Consider the following 22,480-nt stretch of genomic DNA (forward strand, 5'->3'; position numbering starts at 1 on the left):
TGACCCAGGCTCCAGTTTGACTCAGTGAAGAACAAATTAAGGATGCCCGGGTGCCTGCAGTATGTCCACTTACTGGCTAACAAACCGGTAGCAAGGAGATTATGGTTTTCCTTTCCGCAGGCGTGTTTCTCGCCCGGCGTTATCTTGCTGTGATATTCCGGTGCAGTAATGTTCGTGTGTGTGGCATATGTCTGGGCGTTGGGGGAGGAGGCGTCAGAAGGCAGGAGAAGTTTCACCTTTCAATGTTCAGCTCGCCTGGCCGGCTGTGGGCAGCTCTCATCTGGGAATACTTTTCCATTCTAAAGGAACGCAGACGTGTGGGAGACGAGTTCCCCAACTGCCTTTTGGTGCAGACAGACGCCAGACCACCTGGAGGGGATACCCGGGCTGCCCCGCGCCCTCAGCTTCTGGGTATCACCCTGGCGCCCCCTGCCTCCCAGCCGTGCGGCAGCCGGGCCTCCTCCACCTGCAGGGGTCGCCCTGGGAGCGCGGCCCGCCCCCTTCCGCTGCGGCCTCCGCCCCCGGCCCCGCCTTGCTGGGTTCGCCGGGCTCCGCCAGGCCCTTCGGTGCTTCTCCTCGCGCAGCCGCCACCAAAGCCTGGAGAAGTGGAATCTTGCCGCCGCTGCTCCCTGCGCGGGCCTCGCGGAGCCGCACTGGGCATGCTCAGTCGCCGGAGCCAGTGCTGCTCTAAGTAGGAAGCTCGCGTGCTGCAACCCGCAGCTGATCTGGGCGCTCAGCGGACTGTGAGACCTAGGAGCCGGAGCCGGAGCCGATAGAGCGTCGCGTAGCGCTGGTGAGCCACGCTTTCCTCCATGCCTTCAGCCCGGGAATCCGGGGAGGGGGTGGGGTGGCCCGGAGTGCGGCGCGGGAGCCCGGCAGCCGGCGAGCCTGGCTGCTTGTGCCTCTGCGGCTGCCGCTCCGTTTCTGGCGGTCACCGCCGGCCGCCCAGCCGCAGCCCCAGCTGCAGCAGCTGCCGCTGCATCTGCAGCAGGCACCCGCTGCGGAGTCTTGCGCACCCCGCACCCGCGCCTCAGGGCCGGTGCTCTAGCTGCGGGCTCGCCCGTCACTCCCATTGCTCCTTCACTCCCATTCGCAGCTGGGGCTCGGCAGGGTAGGGCGAGGACACTGGGTCGCAGGGCTGTGCCCAGGCAGAGACTGCGGAGGGCAAAGTGCGGGTGGGCGCGGGCGACGAGCAGCGCACGCCCCCTTGCCCTGGAACCGGCCTGACCGCCCGGCGGCGCGCTCCTGCTAGACACTTAGAGATCTGGGCAGCGACTCCAGGGGTGCAGAGAGCCCTGCTGCCCAGAGAAGAGAAGGGGGCAAAGTTCCTGTCTCTTCTGCAAAGCAGAGAGCGTTTTAACTAGAAAAATGGCTGTGTGCCGAGGGCTGGATCAGGGAAGCCGGTCATCGGGGTCCCGAACGTCCCACTGCTGCTCGCTGGGAGGAGTGGTGGCTCATACGCCAGAAATGACATTTGTGCGAAGAAAACTAGCTGGGCGGAGGGAGGGATGCGGAGTCCCGCAGAAACAATAAGAGGTGGTCCCTCCACATCTTTGGCGGAGAGGCGCAAAAGGCCAAGGGCGTGTGGGGCTTTAAAGAAAAAAATATTGGAGAAATCAGATGGAGAATTGGGACTGTTTTTGTAGCCAGGTTTTTCCACAACCATGATTGTCCCGATCACTTGGGGATGGACCGAGTGGTTGTAGAGGGCTCACGTGGAGAGAATTAGGTCAGTGTCAGAAGACCAGTGGGCTCTTAAAAGGGGAGTTTTAAAAAGTCCTGTCATTAGCTTTGCATTGTGTCCGATGGATGACTTAAATCAAAGCCATAAAAGAGCATCATAAATGATAACAGCAATATCATTTTAATTTCAAGAAATAAGAAACTTTGTGATGCTTCCCTTTTTGTTACTTGTTTCTTCATTTCACTGACTTAAGAATAAATTATGGCAGGTGCTCAGCTGTTTTAGGATTTGGTCTCCTACACCTTTTTTTTTCTCTCTTGTCATGATATTGCAAATCGTTCCTTGAAATTACCATGGTAGACCTGAACTTGTGTGGCTGACCTTGTAGAAACAGCTCACTCAAGGGATGTTTCTTTATGAACGTTGAAACAGGCTTTGTCTGTTTGTACCTTGAAAGCAGAATTTGCTCAACAGTTTCTCAGAATTCGGAGACTCTTAGCAGAATCTTAGAAATGGCATCTGTTTGGAAAGATGGTATTTGTCCTGAGGATGGGGACCCCTCCCCCTAGGCAGAGAGAAATGGGATGAGAACCGGGGTGTCAGGAGTGCAGAGTGGTCCCATCTGTGGAGTGTGGGTGTGAGGGGGGGCGCGGAAGGTGGGGAGATGCCACAGGTACAAGATGGCCACCACTGTCCTTTTGAACTTGATGTGCTAGATTGGTAGATGCCTTCAGAAAGTTCTCAGAAATGGAAGGCCACGTGCCACACTTGCTCAGAACCTGCGAGAAAGGTCTCAGCTCGAGACCCTTTTCTGAAAGGTGAAAGGTGAAAGTGCAGATGCCCTTTTACAGTGTTAATCACCAGTTCACCTTCATGGAGCCGGCAGAATCCTCCCTTCTATGACTTCATAGCATAGGAGTTGAAACGCTTTAAGGGTCTGCAGGGTTCCGGAGGAATCTTTTACGTTTTGTTTCTGTAATATGAACAGAGACTATAACATTGTTTAGGGAAAGACAAATATTACAAGAACACATGTGCAAGCAATATTCTGGAACAGTTATTTTGTATGTCATGTTTCTATTTTCTGAGGATTTTTCGTGCCCGAGGAGAAACAGCAAACAAACATTGGATTCTTTTTCTGTTACAGCACTTGAAACCCTTGCCATGTTAGACTCTGTTCTGTTGCTTACCCAGACTAGTGGGTATCTAAATGTATCTATGAGAAATGGAATCTTAGTATCTCTCTATTCCCCCTACACCTTTAAGACAGACAATACCTTTGTGATAAAACACCTTAACTATTCCAGAGATCTGCTACAGTGTTTTGTGAGACTGAGGGCTACTTACTACAAGGCATGTAGGATGAGTTTTAGGAAAGTACTGTCTTAAGTTATTACTGATTTTATGGGTGATACTTTTCTTCCTTGGGTTAAGGAAACTAGCATTTGATCACTGTCTGTTACATGACAGGACTTATATTAAGCTTTTTGCATATACTGTCTGGTATGTGGTATATGTGTGCATGCATTTATGTGTATGTGTTTGCAGGTACTAGTCATATGGTCAGAGGGCCCTTGTAATGTAGATCCTTACATTTTTACGTTTTTTGAGACAAAGTGTTTTCTTCATTGTTGATGCCTATATATGCCAGGCCAACTGGCCAGAGAGCCTTGGGGAATCATCCTGTCTTTCCCATTCATCGTACAGTAGAAATACTGTGTTACCATCCTGGCTTTAATAAGGGTTCTGGGGACCTAAACTCAGGTCTGATGGTGTCTTGACATAAATGTCACCTGCCCAAGAAAGCTCCTCTAAGAGACAGAGACTTGTGACCCCGTAGCACTTTCACCGTTAAGTTTTCTCTCCTAGGAGAAAATTTCAGTGTGCTCCATTTTTATTCCCTAAGCACTCTCTTGCAAGACATCTACGATTTGTTGTTTAGGATGAGGTGTGATTAGAATAGCGCGTCTTCAAAATGATGTGGGTGCTTGTACGGCGCTTCCATATGTATTTTAAAATGGTTTTGTGTTCATTTATTTTCAGCCGTGTTGTCATACTAGCAAATAGAATTAAATCTTGGGATGATAAGCCTGAATTACCCATTTTGGAGTGTTATTAGTGCGCATTCTGTGTGACGATGTGTGTTGATGGCATGTTTTGCTGCTGTAATGGCTCGTCAGAGGCAGAGTGACAACTCTATAATTATGGATCTGGTAGGATTTAATAGAAAGACCACCAAGCAGGGCCTCCACATACTTAGCTTGCGTGTCCTGCCTTCTCTTTTACTCCAGCTCACTCTGTGACTTGGCTGTGTCGGTTCACATCTCGGGGTCCCAGTCTCCCCATTTGTAGAGTGAGCTTTGCAGTAGAATGTGCCCTCTGATTGTTGACTGAGTCCTTCTTGGCCTGGTTCAGGGGTCTGTAATGCAGCCATTCAAGGCGGAGGGGGGGGTTCGCTTAGAGCATAGAGACTGATTTTGTGCTTCTCAGAGCCTGTCCTGTCCTTGTTTTGTCTAATATCCTTCCTTCTTGGTCAGTTCCTGCCTCCCATTGAGTTTTTCCTTTGCTACAGAATAACTGCCATAAATGAACTCTGTGGACTCATGTTCTGCTGGATAGGAGACAGCTGGGATTGGGCTGAAATGTATTCGAGTTGGAAATTTTTGTGCCATCTCCTGAAGAAAGACTTTCTGCTTTTAGGCTCCCAGGTCATCTAAGAAGATCCTAGCAGCTGCAGAGGAGACCTCCCGAGTCTTGGTTGCTGGGATCTGCCTTGTATGCTTTTAGTAGTCTTTTCCGTGCTTGATCTTTCACCTTCTGCCCTTAACGAGAGTCACAACTCTTGACCTTAGGAATTGATTGTTACTACCATTGGATGTGAGCATCTTTAGTGGCTTATGCGGGCGTTTATGGTTGGCTGCTGCCGTAGCAGGAGTACCGGCTAGGTGATGATGGGATCGAGAGCAGGCCTGTTCTGAGTTATGCATGCATTGCTCTCAGAATGCACCCAAAGCCTGCAGTTGTTAATCTTTAAGTGTGGCAGGAGAGGATAGCCAGAGTTACTGCACTACTGAGGGAGGGGGGAGTCAGGGTTCTGGACCCCTGCAAGGAGCAAGGCTGGAACTGCGAACAAGAAGGAGAGTGGTAAGAACAGAAAGAGGGGGAGGAGGCAACTCATCATGTGGTGAAGACTGGAGAGCCTGGATCTGGTTAAAGGCATGGGAGGTCAGCACACTAACTTACTAATTAACTGACAACAAAAGACACAGACAAAGCAAGAAAGAATTAAAGGGGGGAAATACCAATCTATAATTTCCTTGTATATAAAATGCATAAAGAGTTCACAGAGGCAAAAGAGAGAGAACATAGGGACGAATAATGAGGTGGAAATATGCATTAAAGGTTTTCTTTGTGTTGGTGACTCGAGACTGTTCGGAAGTTAGCCGCTGTGCCCCTTCCTCTTGTGGATGCTGAAGGGTTTTGCCTGCTGGGCAGTACCTGGAGTTTCTGAAGTTTAGCTATATTGGCAAGTATGCTTCAGGAATGCTTGGAGTGGGAGGAAGTGTGGCTTTGTTATTTTTAGTTGTCTAAAAAATGCAGAGTTTTGAACTGAGCTGGAAGGAGGAGCGTGCATTCGGGAGGATGCAACTGGAGGGGACTTTGCAGAGTTCTGGAGAGGAAGGGCGAGATCCTTTGCCGGGGAAGGAAGGCTTGGCATTACTGGTGGGACAGGATGTAGCATTTCCCATCCACTACCGGAGAAATCAGATCATAATTTGTATGCATGGTAAATGTGAATGTTTTGTGTGTATGCAAAGCACAGTGCATGCCTGAGGGCTGAGAGTCTGTCAGTGACATTTCCATCGTCCTCCCTGCAATGATAATGATGATGATGGAGCCGGAGCCTCATTGGCTTTCAAATGAGAAGAGGTGCCCGTTTTCTTTGAGATTATACCCTTCCAATTTTGGGGTGAGAATCTTTTGTGAAGGAATGGGAATATTTTCATTTGGCAGCTTAATGGTCCATGAAATTGCTAAGTCTGGGAATCTGGTCCTGAGATGCCGAGTTCTGCCCTTGGGATTGAGTTAGTAGCGAAGCCAGACCAACACATAGAGCTTGTGGGTGGGCTACTGGAGCCCTGGGCCTTCCAGGAATGCAGAGTCACCCCAAGTCCCAGGAGCTGTGAAGGAACTCATTTTGAAAGTGCCCTGGGAACCAATGAGTGTTTTTGAATTATAGCCCAAGAACGACAAGCAGAGGGCCAAGATGAAACATGGGGCCTGCGAGAGCAGACAGGGCGAACGGCCGAAACGTGACTCCAGCAGGCAGGCCTGGAGATGTAACTTGGCATTTGTTTCTTTGCCTGCAGACCTCTTTCTGGCGGAACAGCGTGCTTTTGCAATTTGGAGATGGTGATTCTAGGAATTGCTGTTGGAATCAAGACAAGCGAAATCAAGAATTGCTTAATAGCCTGCTGAGTGTGGGCCCCCATGCTATCACGGCCTCCAGGATGAGCCCGAGATGGCTAGAGGAAGCTTAAGAATGCTTGGCTACTGGAATTGTTGGTTTTCACATTTTGTTACTGGTGTTGGTGATACTATTGGGGTGGGCTCAGGGGACGAAGAAAGCTTCTAGGTTTGAAATAATAGTTTTACAGAGTATATAACGTGTTTCAGGTAGCACTTTAGAAATCTGTGCTTAGTGGGCCTGGAAAGATCGCTCAGTCAGTAGAGTACTTGCCATGCAAGTGTGAGGACCTGAATTCAGTTCCCAGCACCCGTGTAAAGGGTAGGCATGGTGTCAGTAATCCAAGCACTGGAGAGAAGAGACAGAAAGATCCTTGGGACCTGAATTCAGTTCCCAGCACCCATGTAAAGGGTAGGCATGGTGTCAGTAATCCCAGCGCTGGAGAGAAGAGACAGAGAGATCCTAGGGACTTGCTGACCAGCCAGTCTCACGAATTTTACCTTTCAGCTGTTTTCAGAGCCCAAAGCTAACTGGAATCTGCCTGTTGGCGGTACAGTTATCTCCTCTCAGGAGTAGCCCTCAAGTGCAGATTTCATCTGAATACAAATCAGCTAGCAGGGTCCAGATATGATTTCCAGGCACTGGAAAACTGAGTTTCTCTGTTAACTCTCTGGGAAAATCCCAGGATAGATTTCTTCGGTAAAAATACATACAAAAGCTGGGCAGTGATAGTGTATACCTTTAATCCCAGTGCTTGGGAGGCAGGGGGATCTCTGTGAGTTCCAGGCCAGCCTTGTCTATAGAGCAAGTTCCAGGGAAACCAGAGTTACACAGAGAAAATAAAACAAAATCCATGAGAATCTGGTAGTTGGCTCATGCAGGCGCTGGAAGGCTGAGTTGTCAAATGAGGATTTCAGGGTCTCCCCAGCAGTCCCAAAGCTGGTCTGAGGTTTTGGCTCCCATGCCTTGGCTTGACACCCTCGGATAGATGGCGTGTTTCTTTAGACATCCTGCTTGTTCTTTGCTCCTGACTGTGTTCTTAACTTGGGGTCTTTGTTTAGTTTGTTCAGTAGACTTGTTCTAGACAAGGAATAGGCTACCTTCTACATTAAATATTTTGCATTGCTGGATAGTACCGTCTGTAGGTGGAAGTACTGTGTGTAGCTGGACAGTACCATCTGTAGGTGGAAGTACTGGTGTAGCTGGGCAGTACTGCCTGTAGCTGGGCAGTTCCGTCTGTAGGCGGAAGTACTGTGTGTAGCTGGACAGTACCATCTGTAGGTGGAAGTACTGTGTGTAGCTGGATAGTACCGTCTGTAGGCGGAAGTACTGTGTGTAGCTGGACAGTACCGTCTGTAGGCGGAAGTACTGTGTGTAGCTGGACAGTACCGTCTGTAGGCGGAAGTACTGTGTGTAGCTGGACAGTACCATCTGTAGGTGGAAGTACTGTGTGTAGCTGGGCAGTACCGTCTGTAGGTGGAAAGGGAAGCCTGGAATGAGCTAGGTTTCTTGGGTTGTTTCATTCTTGGTGGGCTAACGTGATATAATTTGTGGCCGTGATTGAGGCCTGATGAGAACACTCAATTACCGGGGCATAGACACCATGGGAAGCACTCCTAAACCATAGGGTCTTCCTGCATAGAATGGAATTTTGGATCCTTGCCAAGACACAAGTTTCATATACGTCTTTATAGGTCATTAGCGAACAGAGACTTTTGGTGACACCCAGAGACCTTGGCTTCAGGGACTCATTCCTTTGTGCAGCAAATGTTTATTGAGTACATAGTTGGTACCAGGCACTGTGCCCAGTCCAGGGAGACGGAGGAGCGTGCCACAGTGTTGGTGGTGGCAGGGTGCTGAGGTGGAGGCCTGGGTGGGGCTTTCCAGGGGTGGTGAGAAAGTAAGCTGACCCTCCTCTACAGAAGTGGGGTGCTGCAGGGGCGAGGAGCTGTGGCAAATGGCTTCTGTGGAGGTCCCCATTGTGGAAGCCTTTCCCTGGCTCTTTCCCCACCCTCGGCTCCCTGGAACTCTTGCAGCCCATCTCTGCCAACATTGGGATCCTTCTGTGAGGGTAGAAATGTGGCCGGCCATTTATATCTCCCCTGATCCTGCTGGTGGCGTGTGTGTGTGGGGGGGCACATTTGCCCTGCAGGACACATCTGGCACTGCCTGGAGACATTTTGTCTTGACTCTTGAGGTAGAACAACTGGCCTTTGCAGGTAGTGGTCAGAGATGCTGTTGGCCAGTGTACAGTCTACAGGGCAACCTTGCCCTGTGGAGAATATCGAGTGTTGGTGTTGAAAGATTAAACTCTTAGGGTCTTGGTATCGCTCTGTCATGTGGTAGCCACGTGTGCACCATGAGAGGGTTCTAGTTGGACACCATAGTTAGGCAGCACCTTGCCGTCTCCACTGCATAATAGAAAGCTAAAGTATTTGTCATGGTTCTGAGAACCTCAGACGTTAACAGGGGTTAAGGTTTAGACCGCCACTTGGCAGGCACCAAGCCCTTAGCCATTATTATTACTTTTGGTTTACCAAGGTTTGCTTTCTGACTCAAAGAGCTCACCTTTGGGAGATCCCTAGACCACCCCTCGGGTGTACTCTGGTGTGAGAATTGGCTGTGTTTCTCGCAGTCCTAATTTGATTATCTTTCTCTGTTCCCACCCCTTGATTCTAGGGCTCTCAATAGCTTTGCCTTTCATCCCTTCTTTTCCCAGGGACCTGAATTTATGCCCTTGCCAAACCTTCCCCTAGAGGGCTGAGAGTGATATTTATGATTTTCCTTAGCTTTGTCTATTTCAGGAACGGTGAGAAAGCGGGAAGCGGGTCAGGGGAGCTGCCGCATTGCTTCCTGCCTGATTGTCACCGCTTCCTCCGCCGTGAGATTCAAAAGTGGGAGGCAGGTGGCAGTGCCTGCTTGTGACTCTTCCCTCTGCGCCCACTAGCTCATCCCCCAAGCTAAGTGCCTACTACTTCCAAAATATCCAGTAATTGGGTCACAACATTATCTGCCTGCCAGGAATCATTTCTGAAAATCAAAGGAAAGACACAGGCTTCCATCGGTGAGATTTGAAACATCTCTATGCTCTGTTTTACGGTTATTCCAAAAATAGAAATAGAGGAAAGCCTCTTGTCATCTCAGTGAGGTGGCTGTGTCTTCGTGGCCTAGAACTGTGTCTTATTTTCACTTTGTAAAAGTGTTCAGAGCCCTTTCTACAGGGAGATGAGCCTTTGTGGACTCCATTCAATGGATCAAATTTACGGTTGAATTTTTGTAACAGCAGTTTCGGGTTTTGGATGCTGTCAACAGACTACAGAAAATGTAAAAACAAAACAAAACAAAAACCCCAAACAATCCTACGTGTCTTAGTTACTGTCCTATTGCTGTGAAGAGACACCATGACCAAGTCAGCTTATAAAGAAAGCATTTAATGGGGGCTTGCTTACTGTTCGGAGGGTTGATCTATTGTCGTCATGGTGGGGAGCATGACAGCAGGCAGAAAAGGTACTGCAGCAGTGTCCAAGAGCTTACATTTTATCTGCAAGATGGAAGCAGAGACAGAGATAGAAAGAGACACAGAGAATAGAGAGACAGAGAGAGGCAGAAATGCAGAAGCAGGCACTGGACCTGGCACAGGCTTTTAGAAACCTGAAAGTTTATCCCCAGAGCACACTTCCACCAACAAGGCCACACCTCCTCATCCTTCCCAAACAGTTCTACCAGCCGAGGACCGAGGATTCAAATACATGAGTCCCGAGGGACCGTTCTCATTTGCACCATCACACCAAGACACTTTTCTAATTCCTTCCCCATGACACTTGTCTCCTCCTGAGAGCAGTGACCTCTTAGCTTGCATCTCTGTTTGGCTTCCTAGAAGCCAGGTACAGATAGATCCCAATGCCCCGTGTTGAACCTGACTAGGAAGGCCACTCTGCCTGCTCAGGACTCTCGTTTATAGAGGAAAGCTGACAGCTATAGAACCTGCTGCAGTCCAGCGTGGTGGCTTTACCAGCAGAGAAGCTCTCTGCTTCTCAGACCACTGCCTGTGTCTGGTTGGGTTTTGGGTGTGTCAGGCAAGTCTTGGCTCAGTCTGTTCCTCAGTGCCCCTGCCACCCTATATCTCTGCTGTTTAAGTCACCACTTGTCTCTAGCCCTGGCGGAGCCCTGCCTTTCCCCACAGCCTCCAGCTTCCTCCCACCACCACCGCCTCTCTCTTTAGAGTTTGCAGCCATTCTCTAAGCCTCCTGCTCATTTCTCCTCGGCTGTTTCTGACATCCTCTGCAGGTGAGGGCATGCCCGTTCTGCCCCTCCAGGGACTCCCTGCTGCCTGCAGGCTGAGAGTCCAGCTGCTTGGCACGGCACCCAACACCCTTGGTGATCTGCTTTCTCTGTCATGCCCTGGGCTTGCACGCTGCTGTTTGCACAATGTGCCTTGCATTCTTTGGCATTGGACAGAGGACTGCTGCTGCCTGTATCCATCCCTCATGAACGGTTTTCATCTGTCTGACATCAGTCCTCCTACAGGAAGTCACTGACACAGTACCCACTTCACCCCCAGGCTTGTGAAAGCACATCTTGCTGGCCCTAACCCCAGAGTTCCCTGTTCTGTGGTGTAACTTGTTTGAAGGCTGCATTTATAGTGATTCCCAGGTAGCATCTATGCTGCTGTACTGAGGACACACCTGGAAAGCCACTGGTGTGCTCGATCACCCAGGGCAGGGACCATTGGTTCTTCTCCTTGCTCCACGGGGTGGGTGGGGAGTTCTCACACCCTGAGTCCATCACTCTTGATCTTCATCCACACTTCTCTCTGGCTTTTAAATTAATCTGTGGGTCCTTGTGGGATGGTTCTAAATTCCTTTATATTTGAGTTCCCAGTGTTGGGAAATCCTTGGGGATCAATATATATTGTTGAAGAATGGCCTTAAGAATGAAAAAAAGTTTCTGTAATTTCAGGATTTAATAAATATACCACAGAACACATTTTCTGCATTTCTGCATCTGTTGTTTCTTTTCTTCCTCTTCTTCCTCCTCCCCCCTTTCCTTCTCCTGAGAATTTATGAGCAATTTGCTCTGTTGTTATGAGTCTGTGTAGAAGTCTTTTTTTTCCCCCTGTTGTTTTAAATTCTAGAATGGTTTGGAAAGAGAACCTATTATTGTTTCTAGAATATAGGGTTTTTTTTTTTGTACTTCTTCAGTGTGACCAATGCAGAAATAAAATGTGTTCAAAAGAAATGCAGAGGACATTTAATTTAGCAAATAAAATAGCATAGAAATCACCGTTTTATTTACAGACAAAACCACTAGATCCTACTGAGTTGAAATGAAGTCATATTTAACTGAGACCCCACAACCAGATAACTTCAGTTATCATTGCTGCAGTGAGAGAGGAAGGGCTCCTAAAGGGTTTCGTTCACTTCCTCGTGTTTCTATCGAGCATATGTTTACTGAGCATGTATTCTTCCCATAGCTGACCCTTTGAGTGAAGATTTATGTCACCGTGCTCTCTTTGATACGGGAGAAATCAGAGTCACCTTTCGATGGTCATAGTTTCATTGATAAAAGAATTTAGAGGTGAACTCAAGTAGAAGCACAAGGACAGCTTTATTAAAAGATAATAGAAAACCCCAGGGCAGGCAAGCTGTAAACTTCAGCTGCTGCCTGGAGAAGGGGAATGGGTAAGAGAAGGGAAGAAGCCACGCTGTTTAAACTGCCAGACAGGTCAGACACATTGTAGACAGTTTTCTTTGGGCTGCTAGCTCACAAAAAAAGACACAGAGACTTATTATTAATTACGGAAGCTTGACCTATAGCTTAGGCTTGTTTCTAACTAGCCCTTATAGCTTAAACTAACCCATTTATATTAATCTGTGTTCTGTCACATGGTATTTCGTCTCTTCCATTTTGCACCTCCTCGTTCCTCTCTGACACCTCTGCCGTCTCTCCCACACCTAGATTCATCTCCTCCTCCTCTTCTTTTCTGTCTCTCTTTTCTCCTCTCACTCCCCGGGAGTCCCACCTAATTTCTTCCTGCCTAGCTATTGGCCATTCAGCTCTTTATTAAACCAATCAGAAGGCACCTTGGCAAAGACAGTGTGCAAATATTCTGTAACACAACATGGCAGGAGGGAGGCTTTAGAGAAAGTAAGAAGCCCAGAGTGTTGGGGGGGGGGGGAAGCCCAGAGTGCTAAGAAAAGTATGCTTAGAAAGAAAAAGGGGGAAAAAAAGAAAGAAGAAAAGAAAGCGTTTAACCATTTTTTGATAATTCAGAAAGGTGGACAGACTTAGGACCCTACATGGCTGCAGCTTCTAAGCCTCTACACTAGAGGTGGGGATTCTGGGAAGAAAAGTACAGAATTTCATTAGAGAACTAATTTCACCTATCTCTTTAGCCTGGCTTAAGGAGAGCCTGCTTTCCCAGGTCTTTAGCCAAGTTGATTAAACTAGCTCCCTTGAGACGTGCGATCTCTACCTAAGCCATTCTGTTTTCTTCCTTCCTCCCTCCCTCCCTCCTTCCCTTCCTCCCTTCCTTCCATTCGTTTTTCGAGACATGATTTTTTTCTGTGTCGCTTTGGAGCCTGTTCTGAAACTAGCTCTTGTAGACCAGGCTGGCCTTAAACTCAGAGATCTGCCTGTCTCTGCCTCCCAAGTGCTGGGATTAAAGGCGTGCGCCACCACTGCCTGGCACCATTCTGTTTTCTTGACTAGGAGTTTTTCTACTTGCCCATCGTGGTAGGAGATGCTGTGGAATAAATGTCTGATGGGATTGGAGGGCCTTGAGTCCCTTCAGATGAGGTGGGGTGAGTAGGTGGTATTCTGCTATGTCCCGAGTGACAGGAAATGAGGGCCGTGTCAAAAGCTTGGCATGTTTATGCAACACAATACCTGTATAATCAGTGTATACAGTGTAAATTTGGGAGAATGTATAAGCAGAGTTGAATGAAATAGTAGTGTGACATGGAGCAGAGCTGATTCAGCCCAGGAGAATAGTTCAGAGGCTTTCAGGGATCCCTAGTCCACCTGCAGTCTTCAGACACTGTGCTCACCTTGTTATGGAGCCTGCTGTCTGGGTCCTGGTTCTAATACTGCTTCCATGACTTCCAGAATAGCTGTTTTAGCTCATGCTTGTTAGAAATAAAATGATAATCGTGGTGTCACACAAACGGACCTATGAACAAAGCGAAAGCAACTGGCCCTCAGCTTTACCGTCTGATAAGATTGGCAATGTAAGGGGAAGGGAGAAGAAAGGCCCGGGAAATATCAGTCCTTGCCGGACTAACTACCTTGATAGATAAGAACCAGTTCTCACATGCTTTTGCCTTACTTGGTTTAACAGATCATGGGTTTTGACATGAATTGTGATATTATATTGTCATTTCATCATTTGGAAATGCAGACACTGCTTTGGATGTTGGCTGATTAAGGAAATGAAGGCCAAGAGAAAGGGGTTGTGGGTTTCCAAGGAGGAGCATTAGTTTGAGACAGTGATCTTTTTTACATTCTGTCTTTTCTATACCTCCTCCCTCCTTCCTTTTCTTTTCTTTTCCCTTCCCTTCCTTTCCTTTCCCTTCCATTCTCTACCATTCCCTTCCCTTTCCATCTTCCTCCCCCTCCCCTGCCCAGAGCTGCGTAGCCAAGGTTGGCCTGACTTTAACTATGTTAAACTCTTATCTTCAAACCTCAGCTTACTGAGTGCCAGGATCACAGGCAATCAACTGCCATGTCCTGAGTTTTGGATTTACTTTTAGTTGAGGTATGTTTAGTTTGATCTTTCTTGAAGTTAGAGTACAGGGGATCTAGGTCAGCCATATTGAAGAGATTTATTTTCTGATACCGTATGGTTCTTCGGCATAGCAAACTCAGAAGAGGGGTGAGTGGGCCATAAATGTTCATTTGTCAGGGATCCCTGGATGAGTCTTAAAAAGACATAGGCTAGGTTCAGTCGTTAAGAGAGAGCCTGATTCCTGTAAGTGATCCCAGTAGCTGGGAGACGGAGGCAGGAGGATCAAGAGTTACAGGAGAGCCTGGGTTACGTGGGCTAACCCTAACATTTGGCTCAGCTATCAGGCGGGTGAAGAGACTTCTGTCCATACTGTCTTTTCCTCTGCTTAGAGTAATTTCCAGAAAGATGCAGTGGGATTTTACGTAGAAAAGAATGAAAGGAACTGGAACTGAAGGGAACAACCAGAGAAACAGTCTAAGCAGAGTAGGGAGGAGCGGGGCAGGGAGGAGCGGGGCAGGGAGGAGCAGGACAGGGAGGAGCAGGGCAGGGAGGAGTGGGGCAGGGAGGAGCGGGGCAGGGAGGAGCGGGGCAGGGAGGAGCAGGGCAGGGAGGAGCAGGGCAGGGAGGAGCAGGGCAGGGAGGTTCCTTTAGTTCAGGACTTTGGGTTTGGATGGGTTGTGCTCTTTGATCCCAGTTGAGATAGATGTGTTTTCATACCGTGTGCTCCTGAAGAGACAGGGAATCTGTCAGGGAGGTTGATGGTCCCGGAGACCGCTACTGTGGACAGGTCCCCGTGTCCCAGAGCTCTGAGGAAAATCCTCTTGCCTTCCTTTAATGTAGTCCACTGATTTGGGCAGAAAGAACACGAGGAATGGTGCCGTGAAACGGAACTGCTGCTATGCACGGGCGTAGTAATGGGGTCAGTGTCATTTCTAAAAATGACTCCTCCCCACAGGACACCCGGTTGTTTCTACCAAAATAAATACAGGAAGTCCTGCATTCCATCCTCTTGTGTGTCATTGTCTCAGGTATCCAAGTCATCTCTTGCCGCGTCCAGTTTCAGTTCCCTGCAAACCACCTCACTGTACCAGGCCTACGTCCTACTGGTTGTTTTTATTATTATTATTATTATTATTTTTAATAAGGTGTGGTGTTTCAGTGAATTTTTGTCTTTTTTTTCTCTCTTGGTTCTGAAGACATGGGAATTGCAAGAAAGTAACAACCACCACCAACAAAAATGAAAAGGCCTTAGAGCACATTGATTTGTGGCAGTGTTATCTTTATTCCTCTAAGAAAGCAGGATTTCCATCCAGTGGGTTTGTGTTGTTTCCCTTTGGGAGAGATAAGAGGAGGATGGATGGCTGCATTTGGAGTTTATATAAATTTTTGCTTCACATTTGTTCTCGGATGAACATTTGGGAAGGCATTGCCTTCCTTCTGCAACACTAGCTATTAAACAATACCGCGGTATCTTGCCAAGAACAGTTTCCTGCCATCAGAGCGAAACTTAAGGCAGCTCTAATGTGAAATAGGAGAGTGGGGTGGGTGCTGGTTTTCCTGAAAGCACCTTTATTTTTCCTTCATTTTTGACCTTGGGATTAATTTCAAAATGTTTGGCCTCATGCCATTTTGATAGATGTTTATGTTAAAGAATGTGGTGTCCCCATGTGAATGCTCTAAGGTGATGTAATTGTTAACAATTTGTTTGCATAAAGCCAGCGGCAGAAGAGAGTGGACAGACTTAGAAATAAGCTCCGTCTCTGGGAAGGAGGGTGGCTGATTTCTTTGCCTTTCTGTCTCTTCCTTCCCAAGCTCTTGCATCCTTTTGGCAGTGGGCAAAGGAGTAGAATTGTCATATGCCCACCCCCCCTTGTATCATCTGAAACATATTTGCTCAGGACTGGGTCTTGAAGGCTAATTGGGACTCAAAGAGCTAGCATCACGCTAACTGAAATAAGCCACGCACAAGGGTTTACGTTGCCCTTCCCTGCAGCTCCTAGAGCAGGCAGCTCACAGAGGCAGAAGCTAGGCTGGTGGCTGCCAGGGCTGCCGGAAGCTGTTGTTCTGGGGGACCAAGGTTCCATTTGGGGAGAAAAGTTTGGAGAATGGATGCCAGTGACAGGTGTATAGCAGTGTGAATGTACTTAGTGTCGTGTCATTATACACTTAAAAATGGGCGAAACAGTAAAAATTCCGGGGAGGAACGAACTTGTCCTGGACTGAAGCGCCCGTGAGCCAGCTCAGATCTCAGGGTGGCCTGCATCTGGGCCTGATGCTCTGAGGGCCGGGGAGAGGACAGACGGCTCTCCCTTGTCATTTGAGCTTCACACCAAGTTCATGTGTTGTCAGAAGCTCTCTTTTGTAGGCAACACACGCTCACCCAGACTGATCTGGGGTTGTGGACCGAATGTGATCTCATGGGGCACGTTGTGGTTGTGTTGTTACCGAGGTCCTTTGGAGAAGAATTAATTTGGTCAAAACGAACCTCCGTTGGATTGTCCTCAAAAACCATGACATTTGGCTATTTATTCTGTCAAGTGCCCCCTCAGAGCCTAGGCTGCCCACCTTTGGCCTATGTTCTTCAGAGGAAGCCTTGGACTTTAGATGCAAGTGGATCAGGGTTTTAGTGGGAGCTGGAGGAGCTGCTGGCAGCATAGCCAGGGACCATGCTGGTGGGTGGGTTTGCTGCGGCACCGTGAAATGTGTGTGCTGTGGCTGCTCCGGAACAGTGATCAGCGTGGCCTGTGCACTCAGCTCATCTTCTGACTTTTTCTGAGACTCGCTCTTTAGATCAGGCTGGCCTCAGACTCACAGAGATCCACCTGCCTCTGCCTCCCAAATGCTGGGATTAAAGGTGTGCGCCACCACTGCCTAGCTTTTTTTTTTTTTTTTTAAATTGTTCAGAAAGTCATCAGTTGGGGCCGTTCTTCTGTTGAAGGAGGCCGCTTGTTGGTTCCTGGCTGCTTAGCTCTGAAATAATCACACAGAAACTGTATTATTTAAATCACTGCTTGGCCCATTGGCTCTAGCTTCTTATTGGCTAACTCTTGCATCTTAATTTAACCCATCTCCATTAATCTGTGCATCACCATGTGGTCGTGGCCTATCAGCAAAGTTTCAGCATGTCTGTCTCCTGTTGCTCCATGGCTTCTCCCTGACTCTGCCCTTCTTTCTCCCAGCATTCAATTTCATATTCCCTGCCTACCTAAGTTCTGCCCTGCTATAGGTCCAAGGCGGTTTCTTTATTCATTAATGGTAATCATAGCACACAGAGGGGACTCCCACATCAGTCCTTCTGAATTGATTGTACTTTTGTAACTGGGCTACTAATGATGGCTCTTTATCTAATTTATCCTTATTTAGGATTAAAATAGAAGGATAGCTTTTCTCTCTCTCTAAAGATTTATTTATAATTTATTATTGTTTTATGTGTATGAGAGTTTTGACTGCATTCATGTCTATACAACTTTTGTAATCATATATATTTTTTAAAAATATATTTTTATTTTATGTGCATTGGTGTTTTGCCATGGGTGTCGGGTCTCCTGGAACTGTAACTGTAGACAGTTGTGAGCTGCCATGTGGGTGCTGGGAATTGAACCCGGCTTGTCTGGAAGAGTAATTAGTGCTCTTAACCACTGAGTCATCTCTCTGCCTGGTGTACCACTTTTGTGTTGTGCCCATCCATGGATGCCAGAAGAGGGTGTCAGGTCCCCTGGAACTTGAGTTACAGATGTTTATGAGTGGCAGTGTGGGTGTTGGGACTCAAACCTGGGTCCTGTGGATGAGCAGCCAGTGTTCTGAACCACTGAGCCATCCCTCTAGCTGCGGGATAGATCTTTAAAAAAGGCTGGAAAGAGGTGAGTAACCAACCTTTGTGTTCAGCTGCCTGGTTTCTTTTTTTTTTTTTAATTGATATTTATTGAGCTCTACATTTTTCTCTGCTCCCCTCCCTGCCTCTCTTCTCTCCCCTTCAACCCTCCCCCAAGGTCCCCATGCTCCCAATTTATTCAGGGGATCTTGTCTTTATCTACTTTCTACTTCCCATGTAGATTAGATGTATGTAAGTCTCTCTTAGTGTCCGCATTGTTGTCTAAGTTCTCTGGGATTGTGGTTTGTAGGCTGGCTTTCTTTGCTTTATGTTTAAAAACCACCTATGAGTGAGTACATGTGATCATTGTCTTTCTGTGTCTGGGTTACCTCACTCAAAATAATGTTTTTTTTTTTTTAGCTCCATCCATTTTCCTGCAAAATTCAAGCAGTCATTTTCTTCTGCTGTGAAGTACTCCATTGTGTAAATGTACCACATTTTTTTATCCGTTCTTCAATCCAGTGGCATTTAGGTTGTTTCCAGATTCTGACTATGACAAACAAAGCTGCTATGAAGATAGTTGAGCACATGTCCTTGTGGCACGATTGGGCATCCTTTGGATATACCACTTCAAAGTGGTTTTATTGGGTCTTGAGGAAGGTTGTTTCCTACTTTTCTGAGAAATCGCCACACTGACATCCAAAGAGGCTGTACCAGCTTGCACTCCCACCAACAATGCAGGAGTGTTCTCTTTACCCCACAACCTCTCCAGCATAAGTTGTCATCAGTGTTTTTGATCTTGGCCATTCTTACAGGTGTAAGATGGAATCTCAGAGTTGTTTTGATTTGCGTTTCTCTATGACTAAGGATGTTGAACATTTCCTTAAGTGTCTTTCAGCCATTTTAGATTCCTCTGTTTAGGTTTGTACTCCATTTTTTTTTAAAAAAAATTGGATTATGTGATCTTTTGATGTCCACTTTCTTGAGTTCTTTCTATATTTTGGAGATCAGACCTCTGTCTGATGTGGGACGATCTTTTCCCATTCTGTAGGCTGTCGTTTTGTCTTGTTGACCATGTCCTTTGCTTTACAGAAGCTTTTCAGTTTCAGGAGGTCCCATTTATTAATTGTTTCTCTCAGAGTCTGTATTACTGGGGTTATGTTTAGGAAGTGGTTCCCTGTGTCAATGCGTTCAAGTGTACTTCCCACTTTCTCTTCTATAAGGTTCAGTGTTTATGAACCTTTATGTTGAGGTCTTTGATCCATTTGGACTTGAGTTTTGTGCTTATTAAATATGCTTTGTTTTTTCTATTTGCTATTTTTTCCTTCTTTCTCAAAGATCAGGTGTTCAAATATGTGTGGATTGATATCCGGGTCTTCTATTCAGTTCCATTGGTATTCCTGTCTGTTCTTATGCCAATACCAGGCTGTTTTTAGTACTGTAGCTTTGTAGTAGAGTTTGAAGTCAGGGATTGTGATGCCTCCAGAAGTACTTTTATTGCACAGGATTGTTTTGGCTATCCTGGATTTTTTGCTTTTCCAAATAAAGCTGAGTACCGTTCTTTTGAGGATTTTTGAAGAATTTTGCTGGGATTTAGATGAGCATTGTGTCGAATCTGTCTGGTTTGGGTTGTTATTGTTATTCTTCTTTGAGAGACTGTCAATGTGGTACCAGGGATCCGGGTTTGATGATAGAGTGGTACCAGTAGGGATCCAGGTTTCCTAGGTTTGAAGATTTTGGGGATAGGTTTTGATCCTGGGTCACATTTCTCTTCTTGCTATTTAATTTAAATTTTACATTTATGTGTATGTGTGTGTGTGTGTGTGTGTGTGTGTGTGTAGGAGGAAAGAGAGGGAAGACAACCTGTGACTGTCAGTTTTTTTCAACCATGTGCGTCCTGGCATTGAATTCAGGCTCTCAGGCTTGGTGGGAAATTCCCTCACCCTCTGAGTCATCCCCCTGAGTCATCCCTCTAGCCTTAATTTTTCAAATTTAAAGTGATTTACTTGTTAGTTTGTTTTGCCCGTGTGGGTGTATGCACATTTTGCGTGTTTGTAGGTACACATGTGTGTGGAGCCCAGATTTACCATTGCACATCTACCTGAATCACTCTTGAGGCTGGCCTCTCAGTTGCCCCAGAGCTTGCTGAGTCAGCTAGTTTGGCAGGCCAGGCCCCTCTGCCCCATTTGTGTGAGTGCTAGGGACCCGAACTCTGGTCTTCATGTTTTCAGGCAGCAAATGCTTTATCCCCTGAGCCATCTCCTTAGCCTCTACTTGGTTTTTGAAACAAAGAAAATCTCACCAGTCTATGAAAGGTAATACATGTTTAAAAAGATGTAGTTGGTGTTGTGATATTTTCTCTAGAAACAAATCAAAGATTTCTGTAATCACAGAACATTGTATCCTGAGGACGTGCTCAGCATAATTACAAAGGATGAGGCCTGGGTACCAGGGGAGAATGGCTGGCAGCCTCGGAATGTTGTATAAATTTAATATGGTCTGAAAATTGCATTTCCTGTGGAGTGGCAGTAAGAATTTACTTGCTAAACTATTTTGTGTTTTCTCCAGAGGAAGGCTGTTACTTCACTTTTTGTTATTTTTAATTGGAGGTCATATTGTTTCTTCCCAGACCAATTTTGGTTGCCCTTTAGAATAATCTGTTAGCACTTTTATTTGCATTTGAGTTAAGATAATTAGTGGACTGCAAGTACGCACGTTGGGCTTTGGGTTGAGCATTTGATTTTAGGACATGTTCAGAACCTATGATGTCTGTTTTGCCTGGTGACTCACGCAGATTTCAGTGTCCCCACTCCTTCTGTTAATTTGGCAGTTCATGTCATTCCAGTGATATTCTACAGACTCGTGGGTTCTTTCTGTCAGTTATGTATGAGGTCAGCTCACAAAGTCATTTCAAAGACACTTCCTGGTTAATAAGTATGCGTGCTAAGGAATTTCCCACAAATCTATTTAAGTGTCCAAAGTCTGAGTTAGCCTGTTGTATAAATATTTCACTATTTTCCTGGTGTCTGGAGAGCACCAGACTGCCAAATTCATGGTGACTGTGTTTCTCACAGTTCACGGAGCGATAAAGTACAGAGGCTGTCCAGCCAGTGCACAGGTGCAGAGGACGTCCAGCCAGTGTACAGGTGCAGCGGACGTCCAGCCAGTGCACAGGTGCAGCGGACGTCCAGCCAGTGCACAGGTGCAGCGGACGTCCAGCCAGTGCACAGGTGCAGCGGACGTCCATCCAGTGCACAGGTGCAGAGGACGTCCAGCCAGTGCACAGGTGTAGCGGACGTCCATCCAGTGCACAGGTGCAGTGGATATCCAGCCAGTGCACAGGTGCAGCGAGTGTCCAACCAGTGCACAGGTGCAGTGAATATCCAGCCAGTGCACAGGTGCAGCGAGTGTCCAACTAGTGCACAGGTGCAGAGGACGTCCAGCCAGTGTACAGGTGCAGAGGACGTCCAGCCAGTGCACAGGTGCAGAGTACGTCCAGCCAGTGCACAGGTGCAGTGAATATCCAGCCAGTGCACAGGTGCAGCGAGTGTCCAACTAGTGCACAGGTGCAGAGGACGTCCAGCCAGTGTACAGGTGCAGAGGATGTCCAGCCAGTGCACAGGTGCAGTGGATATCCAGCCAGTGTACAGACATGACACTGAAATCTCAAAGGATAGGAAAGCTCCCCCATTAAGAAAGATTTGAGCCACGCCTATTTATTTAAATAACTGAGTACTTTGTTGTTTCCCTCTTTTCTTTAAGACTGATGTTTCTCACGATGACAGCAATTAGAAAGTTGTTATTTTTGCTGGTGGTGGTGGTGGTGCACACCTTTAATCCCAGCACTCGGGAGGCAGAGGCAGGTGGATCTCTGTGAGTTCGAGACCTGGTCTACAAGAGCTAGTTCCAGGACATGCTCCAAAGCTACAGAGAAACCCTGTCTCGAAACCCTCCCCCCCCAAAAGAAAGTTATTATTTTCTGTGCTATGTGTTGGTGACTGTCACACCTGTGGCGCTGTAGGGTATCAACAGGGCCGAATGTTGTCACCTCTCATGCAGAGGCATGGGCACCTTGGTGCAGTTTATCTTCCTTTTTCACAGAGCTGGAATCATCCCAGGCAGATTAACTGAGTGAAGAGTTGGCGCTGTGTGAGTTTCACTTTTTACTGCTGTGATGGCACACCGTGAAGAAGGCAGCTTATAAAAGAAAGTATTTTACTGGGCTTACAGTTGTAGAGGGTCAGAGTTCATGACAGAGGAGCGAAGGCCTGTCAGCAGACAGCTATCAGAGGCAGAGAGCACACTGGGGATGGGGTGAATCTTTCAAAACCTCAAAGGCCCCCCACATTGACACACCTCCTCCAACAAGGCCACACCTCCCAATCCTTCTGTCTTAGTCACTGTTCTGTTGCTGTGAAGAGATGCCATGACCACGGCAACTCTTATAAAGGAAAGCCTTTAATTGGGGCTTGCTTACAGTTTCGGAGAGTTAGTCCATTGTCATCGTAGTGGGGAGCAGGGCACATGCTGCTGGAGAAGTAGCTGAGAGTGCTACATCCAGATCTGTAGGCAGCAGGAAGAGAGAGAGACTCTGAGCTCAGAATGGGCATTTTGAAACCTCCAAGTCTGCCCCCAGTGACACCCTTCCTCCAACAAGGCCATGCCTCCTAATCCTTTCAAATAGTGCCACTCCCTATGAGACTACTGGGGCCATTTTCATTCAAAACCACATCTTCCCTAACAGTTCCAACAATGGAGTGGGTTTTGTACGGAGGGCGGGTCCCTTGTTCC

The 22,480-nt window shown here is 47.2% G+C and overlaps 1 protein-coding gene across 8 annotated transcripts in view; it reads left to right on the top strand.

Moving 5' to 3' along the window:
• The first annotated feature begins 548 nt into the window (after positions 1-548).
• Apbb2 (amyloid beta precursor protein binding family B member 2) overlaps positions 549-22,480 on the top strand; it is a 331,864-nt gene continuing 309,932 nt past the window's right edge. For 5 of the 8 annotated variants that reach the window (XM_085691825.2, XM_085691823.2, XM_085691830.2 and 2 more), the window contains exon 1: positions 551-793. The gene's annotated coding sequence lies outside the window, so the exon portion shown is untranslated. Of the gene's footprint in view, positions 794-22,480 lie in introns of all 8 variants that reach the window. The other 3 variants (XM_085691832.2, XM_085691831.2, XM_085691829.2) reach the window with 3 other exon arrangements.

Source organism: Myodes glareolus, chromosome 8 (genome assembly GCF_982192425.1).
Source record: "Myodes glareolus chromosome 8, mMyoGla1.1, whole genome shotgun sequence".
NCBI lineage: Eukaryota > Metazoa > Chordata > Mammalia > Rodentia > Cricetidae > Myodes > Myodes glareolus.